Genomic DNA, 20,378 nt, shown 5'->3' with positions numbered 1-20,378 from the left:
CCAGAGCAAATATTGCTTTAAGAATTTAGCTACATAAACTGTCTTTAACCAATAAACATATTAAATATATTTTCTTTAAAGAGCAGCACTCACACTACAGGGGGACCTGCCTACCTTCAATGTCCATTAATCCATTGCCTGGGACAGCATGAGTTATTGGCAAGCAGCCTGTTGATGCTGTGTTATCTGATGTTCTGTAAATATAAACTGCCTGCTACAATAACTGTTCATGTTAACCTACTAGTGGTAACTGCAAGTAGCATATGGTGGGGTTGCGGATACCTTCCAACTGGCATCACAAATTGTTGAAGTGTGTCAGCACCAGCAGTGAACATGAGCAGTGATTTCATCAGTGTTAGCGGTCTGAGGTATGAAAAATCACGATTAATAGTTCACACTAATACAATCAACCCCCAAAACTGAGAGAAATCAGTTCTAGTCTGACCTTTAAAATACTAGAAAGGAATTTGGATTTTAGCATGCCAATAAGAGATGTTACAAAATATGTACAGTGATAATAACCATGATATTTATATTATTACCTTAATTGTATTAAATAATCTGTTAACTCTTAAATAATTTCTTTCTCTTTCCATTCTTGCCTTATCATAGCAGGTGGTGGTAATGCACATTATGCTGGTTGCCAGCCACCATAGGAACAAAAAGAAGTGCAGTAACTAGCTAGCATTGGCTTTTCGTGTGTTGATAGGATAGACCTGGGGGTTTGATTTAACCGCAAATCTTTCTTCCCAGATCTTTAAAGCAATTTTCTATAGCCAGTGTTCCAGAAATTCAATATCACCTGCAGCTTTCTTTAGTGTTGCATTTGAATCTAGCTGCTCAGATGTTTGGCCCAGTAGAACTGAATAAAGTATAAGAGATAAGAGATACGGCATAGAGGAGTTTACAGGGAGAAGAACTTGAATAGATTTGATGCTTTGGCTTGACATAGATTTCTCACTGTGTTGTGCTGTCCACTCGAATATTTGGTGTTTTAGTCTTATGTCATTGCTTACTATTGTCTGTCTGTGTTGAATGGTTATTCTTGCCCCAATTTCTTTTGGCATAAAAGCTTCTGAACAAAAATGTGTTTACAAAAGATTTTGTGAAATATTGACGACATTTTTGACAAACGTGTGTGAAAGGACGTGTAAAAAAGTTGAAAACTAAATTAAAAATGAAAAGATGTCCAGATCTTGAGTAGTAAAAGAAAATCATAACAATAGTTGCATTTCTCCTGGACATCAAACAGGGCAACGTAAGAAGGAAAAGGAAATAATAAAAATGCGTATTAGCAGGGCTGAGTTTCCTACACTTGCTTCATTCTGTGGCTTCTTTTGCAAATTGCCGAGGCTTTTGCAAACTGCAAACACTAAAAGTACAGACAGAACAGTCACGGGGACCAAAACGCTATTTCACCACTTACTGTATTCCAGCTGAGCTTTCACACTCCTGCAGGGAAGACAATCACACTTTTAAGTTATTTAATGCCACTTTTTGCAAATGCAGGAACAAGGAAGTACAAATTACACATTAAGTCCATATAGTTACAGCTGACTCGATTTTCCCCTCCTATTCGACTATCTTTCAGCTGCCAGTCAGCTGCCAGCCGGTTCCCAGCCACTAACAGTCCCCTCCTTCTCCTAGGGGGTGCTTAAATTCCACTGTAGACAAGCCCATTCATTCAATTGCAGGGTGTCCTCATGACATGGAACTTCCTTTACAAAAAACTTATACATCATTAAACCTAAACCATATTCTTCTACCCAATTACATCTCAGTGGCAAACATTACACTTTTATCCCACTACATTTATTTTAAAGTTAGTGTTAACCCTACTTGTTACTTTACTTACTTTATTTATATTTTACATCAATAATCTAAAGTAAGGTTAAGCCACCCAGCAGTATTTACAGTCATTAAAATAAGTTTGTCCTTTACTTGCAGCAGCCCTAAATTTATGAACACATTAATGCATCAATAGTTATAAGAGCATATACTATTGTATATTATTCTGAAATTGACCATTTGTTTAAACAAAGACAGAATGTTTATTTAGCTTGTTTAAGCACACAAAAATCAGTCAGTGAAGATCTTTTTGTTCTGATTAAAATATATTCTCCCAGGGCCACCCAAAAGCTTAGTAGGTAGACTGGTGACCCAGGTACAGAGACCCTGGAGAGGCCCAGGGTTCGAACCCGACCCACCTTATCCCCCGCCCCATGCCATTCTCCGCCCTGCCAAGGAAGGCCAAGAGAAATAAAACAGGTTCTCTCTTGGATTTCTCATGCACACCTGACGGTGTGGTCTAGCAGAAATCTAACAACATGACAAATGACATTTTTAATAACTAAAATAACAAACAAGAAAACAGCTCTTACAATATAATAGTGTATATGGTATCCTGGTATCAGTGCAGATAAAGTCAGCCACTGAGACGAGATCTGCGCACGCAATTTTTTAAATTCCTGTTAAATCATTGATTCCCAGACAGATTACTATCACTTTAATGCAGTAGTGTTAAAAAACAAAAAACTGAAGCATAATAACGATGACCTCATGGTATGGTAGCCTAATGATAATTAAATATGCCCTGTGTGGGAATCACACTTTCTCACACATGTCAAATACTGTATGCCTATCATACAGTAACAACAGCTGATTTCACCCTAGAGCAGAAAATATCTCTACAGTCAAACATAATTGTATCTGTGCTAGAAATGCCTCAAAATGAAGTCACAATCTTTACATTTGGTCTATCTGTTGGAAAACAAAATAAACATATATAATGCATGAAAGCTGATGGCTCTTTTACAAAATAAATAGCTTTAATAATCATACAGTGAAATACAGTGTTACATATATTATTTACACTGCAGGACAATTTGTTGGACATTTTAAAGAAAAAAAAACACATATAGAATACTCATGAAAAAACAGTTAAGCTGTGTGATACTGAAGGAGTCAGAGACAGGAATAGTAGCACAAGTCTTATAACTGCTCCATATTTCTCTTATGACATTAATCAAATACAATCCACGTTGCCTATGGTGATAAGCAAATTGACATCCACAAAAGTTGAAAAAAAATGCAAATATGTCTGTCTAACAGCAACATTAAATACATTAAATATGTCGAACATACATTAATCAATGGACTGATTTTGTATCTAGTTGACTTAGGGATGCACATGCATTGAGTCACACTGGCAGCTGCCATCAGTGGTAACAAGTAGACTGGAGTGTAGCAAGGAAATACCTGTCTAGATGGAAGACAGAAATCAATTAAAAAGGATGCAGATAACGACTGACATTTCTGCTTGCACCAAAGAGATTTTTATCTGTGAGATGAATGCTTGAGCTGGGACCGTCTGATTGGACTGTCCTTTTTGACAGCTGGGGCTGCAGAGAGGTCAGGTTTTACTTAATTGTTAGGAAAGCATCTTATGTAGCCTCTTGTGTTACTATTTAATATTATTGGTTTGATTTAGCTTCTGCTTTTATGATTGCTCAAACAAAGACTACCTCTAAAAGTTATCAATGTTGTGGCATTCATAAGGTCTATATTCGTGTACAACTTTCATGGTCCCATATTATACTGTTTTATACTGACAGCTGTCAGAGGTCCAACAACACATGCATTGCCCCAAACCCATCCGTGGTCCTGAATTTCAGCTGTCTAATAGTCGCTCAAGTGAGCTCTACTCAGAGCAGGCTGTTTCTGAGCCTGCACCTTTAAATGCTAATGAGCTCCGTCTGTCAACGCCTGCCTTGCCTGCTACACGCCTCTCTCAGGAGATGATGCCGCTGTCTCCAGTCTGCACATGTTTCCAGGCTTTATATATATATATATAATATTATCAACATTAAACTCGCTTCAAGCACCATTGCATAGTGGACCGAAGCAGAGCTAACTAGTTAGCCATTTTTCAGCCGACTTCACCATACTCTTAGGCAACTGTAAATACTATCAAAACGTGGCACATTACCTGTGGCTCGGGTGCAGTTGCTGGGTCCCGTATGGGTGGGACTGATCCTTTTACGAGGGTCAGTGTCGAGGCAAAGCCATCTTTGTACTGACCCTCGCTACTGAAGCAGTCCGACGTGAAGTGGTTAGCACACACATACAAGCTAGCATGAACCGCAGCTAGCACGTTGTCATTAAAAATGAAACGCAACCACTGTCTCTTCTGTTGTTCTGTGGCTGGGACAGAATATAGGCACTGATGTTGATTTTTACAACCAACAACAGAGCAATTTGCGTATCTAGCTTTGAGCGACGACGTTGCGAAACACTGCTATCTTACCGCTGGACACACCAAACTTCACTTCGGGGATGAACGCCCCCCTCTTGGATATCTCCTGTCACCGCGCAGCGGAGGCCGGTCTATGAAAATGACTCCTCATTACATAACGAAAGGAGCAGAATCTGAACAGCCTGTAGGAGCGCTGTTTTACCAGTGGATGGGCTGCAGAGACCATGCAGGACTTGTTTGCTTTCCTCTTTCTTGGAGTGGGCAGGCTCAGGGAAGACAAGCTTATATGTAGAGACCAGAGAAAACATGTTTTTCATAATATGGGACCTCTGACATTAGATAATCCCAAATTGTAGGTATGTTATTTTTTTGTATGTAACATATGTTCACATGTGATAATAACTTGGCACCAAGTATTACCAACTAATAGTCTTTAAATTGAACTTTTCAGCATCTTAGTATCATTTCTTCAGTTTAAAGTTTAAAGATCACTAATTAGATAACTTAAATTAAGAGGATTGAAGCAATGAAACAAATGACTGTGTGATGCACTTGTATTTCATTGCGTGACTCAAAGTGTTCCTCTCATTTGTTGTTGAGGCAAAAGTACAAATACTTAATTCATATGCCTCATCATGAGTCATTATGTTAGACTTTGTCCAATGAAAGAAACATTCAGCAAGTTGAATAAAATAAAATAGTAGTGGGTTCCTCGGGGCACTGTGATGCACCAATATGGGGATCTGCATGAAAAAGAAGAAGTATTATAATAGTAGATGTGTGTAATTGTTCATGGGTCACACAGATGGGCAGAAGCAGACATTTGCTAAGGCACTAAGATAAAGAATAACTCATTGCAGCATTGAGCACACAATAACACAGATGCACATGCAAAAATGTCATGCTGAATTTGTTGATTGTTATTTGGGCCAGCCAAACTTTTTGCAATTGTCTGTTGCAAACCCTCTTACACACACGCAGCCCTAAGGGAAGAATCTGGTTGTCACTTAGAGACAGATTTATTTGAGAAATAACATAATTCTAATTGTCCGGAAACCAGTATCCCATCTGCATCATAGTCACCCATGAAATTAAATTTTCACAAGACTAGCTCTGAGTTGATAGAAAATGCTTCAGGTGCAAAAGGATACAGAAAAATAAGGGGGAAAAAAAAACAAGAAAACTTTTGGTTTGATTTCTTTTAACTGTGGTCATCCGTGATGTAGGGGGAACAATGTAATATTTAAGTGATATTTAATATACATTTAATGTGTATTTAGGTGCTTCGTTTTTTCAACTTTAAGCTTCAAGGTCTGTATAGGTTGTTGAGCCAATGTAGTCCATTTTGCCTTGCTAACCTCAACCTTAATATTAAAATGAGGGCGATGGAGTACTGGATCAAACTAATGCACCAACTCCATGTGTTGTGCTAGATAATTCAGCGGTAACAAGAACTGAGCACTTTAATAAATGAATACAATAAATAATGATAAATTATTATTGATAAATGATAACAATTAATCATAAATAAATACAATGCTTTTCATCAACTGCTTACAGGCAGCTCATTTTTGTGCCCCGATTTTTGACGGTTGTCACTCTATATCAGATCTATATATATAACACTGTTAAGAAATTAACTCACTGAGTGATTAAACTTCTGAATGATCAGAAGTTTTGTGCACATGATTAAAGCTCATCATTAAACAAATAAAGAATTTTGGCTAACAGGCAGAAGGTATGCCTCTTTCCCTTGCTGGTGCTGTGAACCAGAAGTTGGTAGATCATAATGCTACCTTAACTTCTTTCAAACTTTAATTTGACACAAAATCACAAGGGTTGAAAATTCTGACCAATTCTGAGTTCTTTTCTCAAGATTCCTTTTTTTCTAGTTGACGGTCTTGTCATACTAGAAATGACATCAGTATTAATTGCTTCCGAGGACTTGTTTCATCATAGTCGGGGGAAAAAAAAAAAAGTCTGTTGCTATTCTGGACTGTCTGTAGAGGCGTTTTTAAACTTGGATGCACGTCTATAGCTTGCTGCTATCTCAGCCCTCACAGGAGCCAGAAATTCCAGATTTCAGCAAACTGGAGCAGGATTGCAACATTGGCACCCCTATGTAGTTGAATATGTCAAATGTTCACTTGCCTTTCAGCCCACCACGTTAGGAGACAACTCTGTGTCCCATTGGCATGCTCGATGTTTGACATTTTTTTGCCAGCAACTCCATTACTTCGGGTGGAATTCTGAGTTTCTGGTGAGCTGGATAGCTCTCTAAACCCCTCACATCTTCCAGCAAACAACCACATGTGGACCGGCTCATGAAAATTGAGACATCCAGCACAATGCTGTGCTATATTTCCATAAGTCTTCTTTCCCCCAATCTGTTTCCATGAAATCCTTTTTGATCATGTGCAATCCCTCCTCAGTACCTGGCTGCTGACCATTTTCTACACACAAATGTCCATTTGGCACGAAGAACGCAGCAGACATGATTCTGCTCAACATTTCCAAGCTGGACAAATTGGGCTAAGATACCAGCTGTTAAGCATGGGAAGGCTAATCAGTTTAGCAGAATGCTGAGGATTATGCAGTCAAAGAAGAGTTGTTGTTCTAAACACAAAATACTGCAGTGGAGCACACATCTGCCGTTGGTTTCGTTATCTAAGATTTTTCCTCTTGTTCATTCTGGAGGCTTGTCTTAGCCTTGTTATTTGCTCGCTGCTGTTTACCACAGGCCTGTTGTGAAGGAAAAGTCCAATTAACTGTGGATTTGGTGGCATGTGCTATCACATCAGGGTTCCCAGAGTCTCGCATCATCTGCGCTTGTGTGGCAGGGTGTGAGGGCTTCAGGCCAGCAGTTTTAAATCACTTCCCTCAGCTAAATGTATTGCATAAAGCATTGCATGTCTGCATGTGATAAAAAGAAATAGAGTGAGAGTTTCAGAGACTGTCAGTGTAAGACAGAGTTTGTGTTATGTATACTGTGCTTAGAGAAATTTGTGGTGATTTTTCTAGGCAACAGAAATCAAAAGTCAATTGGCGTTTCCTCAGATTTTAAGATCAAACCACTGTTTGACACATTCACATAAAAAAGATGGTAAATGTCTAGTTTGACCAGCACCAAAACTTCTTAAATATTGTGTCTGCAGTTTAGAACAAAAATATATTACGGTGTTCATCAAATTCTTGAGACTGAACTGCTTCCCTTAAGCTTTTTATACCCTTCTGTGATCTCGGTGGTAGGTGTGAGAGGGTGGGGGCAGCCTCCTTCTTTGGTCTTTTCGCTGCAAATTGTTCAAGACTGGCCTCATAAAACAAGGTCCCATGGTTCAGACACTGTTGGAGTCTGACTCAGGCACTGTGTGTTACAGGCAATGATGCAATAAACCTTTGTATAGGGAAGTCCTCACGCAGCATTACACTGTGGTGGTCACTCAGCATGGGGCCAAAGACACAAGTATTTTCCTGTTCCAGCCTTTTTAATCTTATCCAAAGGGGCTGTTTTTTGATGTTCACTGCCTCTTGCACAGCTTTCTGAGCAATTGCATTGTCCCCGTTTCTACTTCAGAATGCATATTTTTTTTTTTGTTTTTGTTTTTATTTTTATATTTTACAAATGTAGTCTGGCAGGTTTTTTTTCCTTTCATCCTCTCTTCTCCGTCTGTTTCTGTTTAAAGTATTGACACTTTCCTGACACCGTTTCCTTTTTTGTTTCATCTGCATATGGATCCATTTCCACAAATGTGCCTCTGACCTGAAAGTTTCCAGAATGTCTTTGTGACATTGTAGTGACCTTTTGAACTAATAGTCCCCGTGCTGCTATACAGTCTTTTCTTATTCACTTTTCCTTTGAGTGTTAAAAAATAATAGAGCTGAATTTGCTTTTCCTCCTTTCTGTTTTATTCTCTTTGAAGAGAGACGGATGAAAAGCAGGATGGGGGAGGTTGTTAATACTTTTCACAAAGCTTCTCCAGGCAATATGTATTGGAAGCTGGGAATGTCTCTACATGCACATGCTGAGTTAGACTGTCAAAATATGTATGTAGTATGTTGCCATTTCCATCAAACACTTCACCAATCAATTTACAATAGCACCTTATGCTGTGGGTAATGTAAATCCATTGCAGTGACACATATTTTAACATGGAAATCAAACATACACATTAACACATGTCAAACTCATTTTGTGCACACAAAACACTCAATATGATATGATGGAAGATGATTATCATATTCAGAAAATTAATAATTGACTCTTGATTTTAATTTGGCACCATCATTCTCATTAGTACAGTTAAATAGTTTATTTAAATTGAAAGGAGAGCTGCATTTGTTTGAAAAGTTGTGAGCAAACTATATCCAAAATATATAATGCACATTTCCAATTAAGGATCATTTTAATTGATTGATCCACCAAATATTGTTACTATTGATTGATTAATTGATACACTCCTAAAAATGTTGTTAAATGTAGTTGTGTGAAATGCTCATCACAATTTTTCAGAGCCCAAATCGATGTCCCCAAATAACAAAATCCAAAAACTTTTTATTTGCTAAACTTAAATGACAAAGGAGAGCAGTGAATCATTACAAGAAGCTGGAACCAGCAAGTGTTTGACATTTTTTAAAATTGTTGGCAGTTAATTTTCTTTCAATCACCTTATTTACAGTCCCCTTTAATTCAATCAAGCCTAATCCAATATCAAGCTCGGTAGCCCTGCATCACTCCAAATTTCACCCGTAACCGCTTCATCATAATTTAACAAACCAACCAACCAACCAACCAACAAACAGACACAAGTGAAATCATAACTTCCTTGGTGTATACAACTAATTGTTACACTTTACTTCAAATATGGTAACGTTGCACAGGAAGATCAATCCTGATTTGCACTTGAAACATGCAACCATTAAGTAATGTATTGACAGCAGTAATGTATGACTTGAATACTTGGACACCATGTAGTGGCAAGACAAGAAATAATTGTTGTCAGTGCTTCTGGTTGTGTGTGTAATTTCATTGAGCTTTGGGTAATTGTTACTGGGCTTAAAAGCCACTTTTGGCATGTTTGACATCAATCGAATTGAATGCACAAAGTTCGAATTGCCCTTCATTTCTTGGCATATAATGAAATCGCTGCCTGGGGTGATGTCTGACTACCAGTGTTGCAGATGATGACTCCAGCCCTGTTTTCTGTCTGGCTGACTTCAGACCTTGAAACCCGCTGAATTGGAATGTGAAATGATTTATGATAGAAGATGTTAAGTCTGGTCATTAATCCAACATGGAGACTATGATGTGCTGCTTAGACTTATGGAAACAGGCCAGTAATTGAAGGGATTTCATTGCAAACTTGAAGCTCTTCAGCCTACAATGCTGAATTGAAGAAAATTTCATCAACACAACATCAAAAACTAAAAATCAAGTCACAGAAATGCAGATTAACTGCACTGCTGCTGAGTTCAATGAATGTCACCTGTTTAACTCACAAAAATAGGACATTCACAGTTTCCGGGTTTTATGTAACAAGGACAAAAAGACAGTGAATAAGCATTGAAGTGAGTTGAGCCTTGTTGACAGAGTGCCCTTTTGTTCCTGGCGAGGACAGTTGCTAGATTGAACTGATCTGACTTTAGAGCCTAACCATTTATCTTGGTCAGTCATATCTGATCTGTGGCTGTCAAGTGGAGACAGGCTCCTCGGAGAAATAAACTGTTTGGAGAGCTAGTGAAGGGTCTACTTTACCTCTTGACCACGACGGCAGCATTTCCATTTCTGAAGATGTGTGTTGAATTGCTGAGAGGAATGAGTATATGTAGTTGATCTAATGAAAAATCTGCAACTATCATTAAATTGATTGTTCTGAATTTATCAAGCGGAAATGTTAAACATTCTCTAGTTTGATAAGTCTCAAATGGCAGAATTTGTTGCATTTCTTTCTTATATTTTATGTCAGACTGAATATTTGAAGTTTTTAAGATCACGTTTTTTTAACTGTTACTCAAACAGAACAAGTAATTTGATTATATCAAATTGGACTTTTTACAGAATTGCTGTTGTGATTTCTCACTGTTGACATTTCTCACTAAAGTTGTTGTGACCCAGGCACACTATAGCCAAGATCTCAAGGCAAATCTTTATTCATATCCATTAAAAATAGCCCGTGTAACACGTGCTGTCTAATTGCTCTCTACAAATTATTTTAAAGGAGCTTTTTTTAGTGTATGTGATTCAGTATTTCCCCTGGGATGAAGTTGTAGCAGTATAGGTGTCACACACTCCGTTTAAATGTGTCTGCCAGCAGCAGAGGAACTCTTAAGCACAAGAAGTACATAGAATGTGTGGTGTCTTTTACACTCGTCTGAAAAATGTTATCTTTAGTCAATGACAAGAAATTTCTCAAGAGCAACTGGAAGAGTACACCAAATAATATGCTAATTAGTGATAAAAACTCTTAAATCTATGCTAATCTTTTTCTGAATCCTATCTAAATAATCATTAATATCTCTGTGGGAATCTGTCAACTGTCGTGAATTGACAGCTGTCCCACGACACAAGCTCCTTGTGCACAGTAAGGCCTGGAGCCAGGCAGAAGAAAACCATCGCTTCATGTGGAATACCTCCCGTCCTCATCAACATGTATCTTCCAAATGTTAATTTCACAGATTAGTGTTTACTGTCATATTCCCTACAAATGATTGCATTTTTTGCGAATAATTATCCTGACTTGGCATTCAGCATTGCTTGCTTCAGTGTTAACATTAGAACCCGAAGCTTGCTGTTAGAATCGTTGAGCTAACATATTCAGGTTAGCGCAAGATACCTCATTTATATGGTATACAAATTGGTCTGGATATGGAGCGTCAGTAGTGGAAACAAAAAATATTATAATGTTAGTTTCTAAAGTTATAAGACCTCTCCTCTCTGTCCCCATGCTTTACTCACCATATCTTGCAGGTGTCTACTCTCCTCTCTTCTCCTCGTACAAGTTGCGGTCACATTTCAGCAGCAGATGTCTGCATACAAAGTACTGATATGGATTACAAAAATATTCTTCACTTATTGCCGTGATAATCAATAGTTGTAACAAAATCACATGGTACGCCTGAACTCGCACACCATGGGATCAAGTGATTTAGTAGATAATAATGATGAAAAATAGTCTTTCTTTATAATCAGTTTTGCACAAACACAACAAGATTATGGGTTAGAAGTTCAAATTGGGCAAAATAAATAAATAAATCCTTTCTACAAGCCTCCTCAAGCTGTTGGTCCTGCAGCCATATTTTCCGTGGAGCTTTTCACTTTAGTTCACCTCTCTCCAGGGACCCTACTGGAAAAAATTGCAAAAAATTAAAGAATCTATTGACACAGTTGCAGCTCAGCACCGTCACTCCAATTTAGAAGGCTGTGAGCTGATCCTTTTGACCGTGTCTTCCGGTACCTGGGCCATTTCTAAGCCACAGATGATAATCCTCGAGGGACCCTCATTAAGTCTTTGCTCCAATTAAGCCACACTCATTTTCCTGCAGCACAATTGTTCCGTACCACACTGCACAAATCCTCCAACAGTGGATTAGGCTGATCAGTGGGTGGGATGAAAATAGCAGCATTCGTGAGACGGTGCGAGAGGTGAGCATTTCTAAGGTGTCAGCAGCAACAGCTCACATGTCCGGTGGTGCCCATCAATCAATTCTAGATAGAAGCTATAGATTTTAAACTATTCTCAATTCCTAGCTATGAAGTATATGACTTATTTAAGCAGCTTGCATATGGCCTAACAAGAAGAACCACTGAGTAAGCCAGTTTTGCAGAACTGCGATAGAAATAAATTCCAGTAGCCATTACAGATTTTGGTGCCTACATTTTTTGTCTTATCCTTCACAGTTTCATAATCTGTTATGATTCCTGCAGTATGGATAAGAGAAACTATAAAGGTTGTCTTCACATGTCATTGACTTTGCACTCTGTTTCTTTCATAAAACCAATAGAGGTCTTGGGTTATGTTGTTTGTGAGTGACATGCAGGTTCTGCATGCACATCATATTTATATATACATAGTACACAGAAAAAACGCACTTATACTGAATTGCCTTGACTTGTTTATCTATATTACATTGTAGTTTGTATGTCGTTTTGGCATTCTCGGCATGACAAGCCTTGGTGAGTTTACTTTTACTGTTCATGAATGCAGCCTGTTTGTAAGAGACACTGAGTGACGAGAACAAGGGAACCAGTGTTTTACGTATGGTGGGGATGCTTTACAATCAGTTACTTGTTTAATCCTGGATTCTTTACGGTTGACTGAACGTGCCGCTCTCTCCCAATCAATAAACAACGCTGTCAACCCGGAACACCGCAGCCATAGCAATCCCAGGCGTCTGCAGATCAGTCAAGCAGTATGGATAAATTGTACTGGAAAGTAGCTAACATTTGCTCAATAGCTATATGTTTTGCAATGATCTTCTGTGAAATAAAAGGGCAAAAAAGCACTAAAAGTTGGTTCATAGAGTTAAATGTAAACAGTTGCTCATGCATCTCAACAGCCAGTCATCTAGTAATAAACATTGGCTGTCTAGGTCTGAACCACAAAATTGAATGGCATAGGCCTTGCAAATGCTACTCACTTGTCTTTCCCAACTCAAATGGTGGTGTAATGAGCCATTCTCTGGCAGCTGCCAAAGCAGAAAAATGATCAAGTTGACCAGGCATGGAGAAAGATGTGGTGCATATGTTGAATGGGTATTTTCTTGCCTACTACCCTGGTGTGGTTTAGGTGATGTTCTTCTTCGGACTGACATTTCTTCCGGGAGGTTTATCCTGGTTCGCTGGGCATTTGTGGTGGGTGAGTTGGTTTAAGTCGTGAGCTCACTCTCCATGTCTTCTTTGATTTGTGTTTCTTTTGTTTTCTTTCAGACCCTGGAGTAAGTGACCTGTGTATAGAGGTGCACTGGGGGAAGGACTTCTTTGTTTCTATTGCAGTGTATGGACATCTGACATTGGAAAACCCAGCAGGTATGTCAAAATATATCATATCTTCCTGTAATTGTGGATTCTGTGGCCTCTATTCAGTTCTTTAGTCAGATTTGGACGAAAGGGCAGTTTTGAATGAAAAGGAAGCTAAACAAATCTGGCTAACAATAGCCTACAGTATTTTGGGAAAAACCCATACCATCTCTTGAAGTGAATTTGTGGTAGTCCGCTACATTTTCAACATTGGCCACCACATATTAATTTGCTGTTTTTGGGGTTGCACTTCCCATTTTTTTGTTCTCTTCTGCAAAGAAGACGGATGGCCTCATCGTCGAGACCATGTGATGTACTGTTGGCTTTTTCCCAACAGCTAACACTGTGAAAGAAGCGTCTGTGGAATGGTAATATAAGCCTCACAACCCCTGCAAAATGACTAGGTGTACTGTCCGAGTTTGGGCAATTCGGTACAATAAAATTTGGATTACATTTCATCTTCATCCAAGTTAGCTCCGTGCTAGGCCGAAAGTGAGTCGTTCAGTGGAAGTCTTGAGTGCGCATGCTCTATGGCACCCCAACTAGAGAGCAACCGCCACAATTAAAGTCTGATTCTGGGAAACACTGATTATCTTTATAGGACAGATCTGAACATAATAATAAACAAGGTAGGGAAGGGTGGCATTACCCCCTGTATTTGAAAAATGCAGTAGAGAAGTGAGGGAGCAACAACTGTAGGTGTAGCCTCCTAATGTAACATGTGAGGCAGGCGATTAGGGGACACAGGGGAGACCAACTGACCACTGTACAGTTGTACGAACATCGACGTGTAGCTGGTGTTCTGAGCTAACCAGCCATGAAAAGCTACTTCCTCTCTGCTGGAAAGAAGGGGACTGGTGGAGCTTTGGCAGCATATTTTTGACCCTTTGAGACAGTCTGTGTGGGTACCTGTGATGTAGCAGTGCTAGCGGCTCAATCATGACAGACTCTTTTGTGTGTGTGTGTGTGGCTTTGGGGAAGTGCTCACACATTGCTGCTACAAGCTCATTTTTTTATTTTTTTTTAACACATAACCAATATTACGTCTGAAAACCCATCTGTATAAAAATCAGAGCCAACCAGAATCAGAGTGATTACATATAGTTTTTAGTGTTTAGTGTGTAATTCATCTTTGACTACTTTAGCTTCGCTTTCACCCTGCAGCAAGACACTGAAAGCCGTTACATTTATTTTGAAACTACGCCCTATTCACACAACTGATACCTTTTTTCAAGTGTCAGAAATTTGCAGGCCTGATGTCACTGTGCCATCTGTTCCAGTATGTAGATCCCCTGACAGTGAAAGCCCAATTACCCCCAGTTATGATATATCTCAGATAATTAACACGTTTGTAATGCTCTACTTGCATTTAAATGTGATTTTCAGCATCACACACCCTGAAGTTTACTACAACACATTGTTGTCAGTGGTTAAATTGAGATATTATCTATGTGTCTGTGGAGTATTAAACATTGCAGGTCAGATTTTTCCTCCATGCTCTCGTTTTTCGAAAAAGCACTGCAGCAAATGTGAAAGAAAAAAGAAGGGTTCCCGTTGTGCTGCTCCCTGGGATTTTACTATTTTTGGAAATTGTAAACATAGATAGGCCTTCTTGTCTTTCCCATCATGTGTCTCAAATAGCCTCAATAACCACAGTGTAAAAAGCTAATCATGTCAAATTCCAGCAAACAGCCATGCTAAATGAAGTATGCCCATGATAATGTGCCAATGTAGACATTTGCTGCAGTCATCGAGGTTTGACATGACAGATAGCACAAGTCATAAGAAGATGGTATCATGACAGTTATTTGGGAAAGTATAAAATGATTTAAGCAATTATATAGGGAATCAAATTACTGTGACTCACATGAGTGAAGATGAAGGGAATTTTAGAATTCAACCTCCCTAATAAACATTCACCTTGATAGGACTTTGTTGCTGATCATCAAGTTCTCATGTTATAAGTCAAGCAAGCGAGCTAGCTAGCACACAAGTACCTGCTTTTTGAAAACATGCATGTGCCTGATACATGCAGACAGAAGATCAAAACAAGAATTACAAAGCACATTGAATACCTGCGTCATCAGCCGTGTTTGAACAGTTCTTTTGTCTGAGAAAAAAAAATAAGACAAAGGGGGAAAAACAAGTGGTTTACTTAAGTGAATCACCAGCCTTAACATTGCTTCCTAATGCTTAGAGGCATCAAAGTGGCATTTTCTTCCCAAAGGGCAGAGATGACACAGAATAACTTGGAGGGTGTCAGGCACATCTAGCCAACATGCTTAAATGCCCAGGCTCAAATGCCAATGCTGCATGTTTCTGGTCCGACCTAATGTCTGGTTAAGATTTCCTTTCATGTCACATTTTCAATAAAAGCACCCAGGCAAGACGTGGCAAGAAAAGACTGCGACCGGTTGGAAATTAATGTGATCGCGTCGGGGAAGGGACTGTGCTGAACGACGTGTGGAAAGAAAATGTGTCTGTGAACCCCCTTGCTGCCGTGAGGCATAACACAATTAGACTTTAGATTGTTTTTTCCTCTCCCTCTGCCCATCTGATTTCTGCTCTTGCCAGGCTATTCTCTTTCATCTGCTTTATTCCTCTGTATTGTCATAATGTAGCAGACCCTGAGTGCTCTCACAGATCACTGGTACAGCTTATCAGTGAAGTGGTGCCGCTTCAAATTGGGTCCCTTAATTTAGTCTCTCTACATTCATTCTCAGGATTACACTTTCAGGGGAAAAGGCTGTAGTGGTGGAGAGGATAGATAAACATACTTTTAGGTAGAACAATCGAGAGTAGTACATGGAAATCTCATGCCGAGTTTAGGAACTGAGAGACGAAAGAAGAGTGTGTTTGCAGTTCTGAATGTTGAAGCAGGTCTTTGCTTTTGAAAACGCCTTCCCTGATCAATCCTCAGCGGTGTTGGAGAAATAAGTGGAGGTTTGACATTGGGTCAGGAAAAATTTAAGCAAATCTCAGAAATATTTTTACTCCTTTTACTCCTTTACTCCAAACCTAGCAGTTTGACATTAATTAACCCACACAGGTTATACTAGTAAATTAGTTATGGACAAAACCTCACTTAAGAATTATTTAGAGTTATATCAGCATCATTTCTTGTAGTTTTGTGTTTTGTTACATAACAATAAACCATGTTTACGAGGTGTTATTAAGGGAGGCTGAGGCTCTACCACCTCAGGAGGCCCGTACAGACCAAAGCATATTAAGATCATAATTCATCAACAGCAGCTTCCTTATTTACTTGAGGGAAAACTCTTTATTAATGGCCCAGTAGTTGAAAAATATGGTTTTGCAAAATAGGAAATGTAAAAAGTGCCTTATAATGCATAATAAATAGTGAAATGCTACTTATATGCTTGCAAAAAAGAAATAGTTGGTGAATAGTTTTACGTCAATGGATTGTGTTGTCCTTGATGATGTGGCCATACTACATACTTCACTGTAAATGGACAGTACAGAGACTCACTGAAGTTACTGTAAGTGACTACTGTGCACTCAGGTGGCTGTAATTAAAGGCAAGCCCGCTACGCTGTCCGGTGGCCGTGCGATTATATTTTTTCACGGGGTATCAAGGCCAAAGTGTGGGGCAACGGCGGCCACCAAAGTGTTTGTTGAAGAGTGCCGGAGTGTCTGTTCCAGCCCCTCCCCTCTCTGTGCATCAAGGAGGAGGGGCGGGGGGAGCAGTGCAGAGAGCTCCGGGTCAGCGGTTTGCCCGGAGCAAGGATCACAGCGCAAATTTGAACTATATCGATGTATGCGATATGGTCTAATTCCATATCACATTTCAAAAATATATCGATATAAGTTTTATATCGATATATCGCCCAGCCCTAACAGTACATCAGTTTCAAAGGTGCAGTGCAAGATCTACCATGGAGGTAAACACACTGAATGTTCAGAATGTTTTGACTGTAAGCACTGAAGTAGAATAGCGTATGGTATGGTTGCAGCTGTCCAAAAGTGTACATTTACTGAATTTAATGTGTATTTTTACCTACTCTCTGGCTTCTACACTAGTATATGCTCCATTTTCTGACTTGTTGTCAGATGCTGATGTTTCATCATAACCAGAGCAGCTGTCTCCAAATTTACATTTCAAATTGTTTTTTAGGCATCACTCTTCAATGTGAGAGTTGAAACAATATGTGGCCGCATTTTACTGGAACGAACGTAAAGGCATGATTAAGCCATTAAGGCCACATCTGCCAGCCTAATTCCTTTTTAATTTGCTGAGAACTCGGCTGTATATTGCTACAGTGGATCTGACATTTTGATTAAGCAAGAGCTGTAAAAATGATTACCGTGAGGTTGCACAGTGCTACTGCTCACATCACTGTGGAGAATAGTAACCAGTGGTCCACAGTGTCTACCTCTGCCAAACCAGCACACCGCAGAAATTGCACTGACCTCCTCAGTGTCATTACAGCAACCTGTGTCACCCATTTAACACAGAGAAGGTTTTTTTTTGCCATGTACATCAAATACCAGTAAAACCAGTATCATTTTATGGAATACTTAGACATTACAGCTGAGCTTATTACATCAGTGTATTTAAAGCTATTTTAAAGACCTTTTTTCATGGTAAATCCCTCTTGAGATTTTCTTTTTTTAATACTGCCGTTGGCATAAACACTGGGACTGGAAATAGAACTCTTAGATTAATTTGACACACAGGATACCAACTTGCAACACTGAAGCATAGAAACCACGAATGATGGTGGTAAATGCTGTCAATATATGTTTAACAAAAGGATTTCCAGTTTGCATGCATAATTCCCTACTTATGCATTAGTATATCCTCATGCATATTGATGCTAGGTTTGTGCCTGACAAGGGAAGAATTAACCTAGGATGATTTTACCTCTAAATCTGTTTGGTTAATTTCCCACCAGAGGACCGCAGGAGAGATCAGCCTGTTGATTTCTGTCAAATGACTACAGTATGTGGGTTTTTTGTGTTAAGTGAGTTGTCTTAAGCCTGATAAATTTAGACATATTTAAACAATTAAGGATAAACCTGGAAAGATACTGCATTTGTCCTCATCTGAGAGTTGCTGGTTTGAATCTGCAGTCAGTAGAACTGGCCAAATGAACGGTCTGCACTCCCCCTTTGCCGTCTGGTGTCTGCAGTGAAGCTGATCAGTAATGTAAGGAGGAAGAGTGTGACTGTACTGAGCTGCTGCCCTGTACATAATATACAAAAGTACACACTGTGACTGTGTGACGGAAGGATTTTTAAGCGCATCGTTGCTGCAAGACATGTCATATATAAATCCTTATCCTTATGCAATGTTTACAGCCAGTGAGTGTATCTATAGAAGCAGCCTAGCGTCAGAGCGCTAAGATCTTACAGAGTATCGAGCATATTTAAAGCTTTATATATACTTGTTGAAGTTCAGTGAATGCGATTTTCCTGATGGTGGGTTTCATGAATATGTATGAAGCTGAGGAACTGCTTCGGTTAACAGTGTACTTACTGCCCGGCTTTCACGCTCAGAAGCACCTGAGCACATGACTTTACGCTATAATAATACACAGTTTTAATGTAATTGTAACGATACACATTTCCCTGTGACATTCAGTGGAGTCTCATGGATTAGTTTGATAAAAAAAATTCTGTGTGCTGGAATGATGGGAATCTGAGGCAAAATTCAGCCAGCCAAAGCACTGAGCATTGGTGGTAGCAGGCAATTATAATCGACAAGGGGATTCAAGGATTTCTCAAAGCATTCTGCGCACATCCTTGTCAAAGCACAGTTTGACTGGTATAGTGAGTGGGATGTGTCAGACAAACAAAACAGGGTGAGAACTGTCTGAAAGCTATGGAGTTGTCTGTTCTGACTAATGTTGCAAAGCCAAAGCAGAGTAAAGCAGTAGGCACAATGGACAGCTCCGCTCTGTGCCATGTTCTCCTAAGGACCTTGGACAGCTCCCCAGGGATCTGACCACAGTCATAGACAGTTCATCTGGAGTTTATCTACGGGGCAAAGACCCGAGTATCTTTCTTTTTCATTTTCCCTTACTTCTCATGTCCGTACTCACTTCAACAGCAAATTCTTTAAGAATTCAAGGTACTCTGCTTCTCGTGATTATTGGATCAGTGAGCAAACTTTTTTCTAACAGATTTAGTTGGCTTTTCGACTTATTAACTCACTTTTTGTGAGGTAATCTATTACCAAACTGTCCCAGAACCCATCCTAGTGGTCACACATTTGTCTGGAGATATGTTCCAAGGGAGCCCGAAATGCATAAATGCTGTATCGAAATTTAAAATGGTTACTATTTGTATATTTAATTCATCAGTCGGGAGCTGTCTGCAGAATGACATGATAAAGTCATGCCTGTGTATGTTCTGAGCAAAAAATGGCTACAGACCAGCCACATTTAAAGGGTAACTCCAACCATTTTGTAGATTAAAGTGTGCTTGCAGGGTTTGGGGTGTACTATGTGAAAGTAGTATGGAGTCTTTTGTGGCTCCAGAGTAATCTGCAAGTAATCTGATAAATTGCCTTCAGTGATGTCACTCAGTGACTGTGTTGCAGTGTGGGTAATGTTGGCAATAGGTTGTGAAAAGCAGTCCAGTGTTCTAGCATTGTACTCCCGTAACACTGTTGAAATCTCTGCAGACAGTTTAAAAAATAAAAGATTAAAAACAATACAGCGGAACCAGAGATAGTCCACTTCTAAATGACAAACACACACACACACAAGCACACATAAAAAACACAACACAAAAATACTCAACTTGCGTTGTCACAGGCGACACTACCCTTGGCAACAAGCTGACACTTTATTGTCTCGATTTTGGCATTCTTTCCATGTCCTAGTGTCTAACTTCTATGAACAGATTACAGATAGGTAAAAACAAATTCAATAACTGAAGTTCACTGTTACAAACAAACTACACTTACAAGAATAAAAAGCAGGCGTCCTAAACGGTGACTGGTTCAATGTAAATGAAAGCTTTCATGTTTCATTACTGCAGCCCTGATAAGCATCAGGTCATCATCATGAATAGAATAACCTTTTATAGCCAGAGTGTGATCGCACAATATTTCACCTTATCCCGAACTGGCTCATCTGGAGC

At 39.3% G+C, this 20,378-nt stretch overlaps 1 protein-coding gene across 6 annotated transcripts in view; it reads left to right on the top strand.

Annotated features, from left to right (window-relative positions):
* The window catches only part of lingo2 (leucine rich repeat and Ig domain containing 2), a 217,674-nt gene that overhangs the window by 64,475 nt on the left and 132,821 nt on the right, over positions 1-20,378 (top strand). For 4 of the 6 annotated variants that reach the window (XM_030396896.1, XM_030396895.1, XM_030396897.1 and 1 more), the window contains one exon: positions 13,179-13,277. The exons of the other annotated variants lie outside the window; for them this stretch is intronic. The gene's annotated coding sequence lies outside the window, so the exon portion shown is untranslated. The remainder of the gene's footprint in view (positions 1-13,178; positions 13,278-20,378) is intronic. 6 annotated transcript variants of the gene reach the window in all.

Source organism: Sparus aurata, chromosome 18 (genome assembly GCF_900880675.1).
Source record: "Sparus aurata chromosome 18, fSpaAur1.1, whole genome shotgun sequence".
In the NCBI taxonomy this organism is placed as follows: domain Eukaryota; kingdom Metazoa; phylum Chordata; class Actinopteri; order Spariformes; family Sparidae; genus Sparus; species Sparus aurata.
Note: the sequence above shows the minus strand (reverse complement) of the source record. Positions and strands in the feature narration are given on the sequence as shown.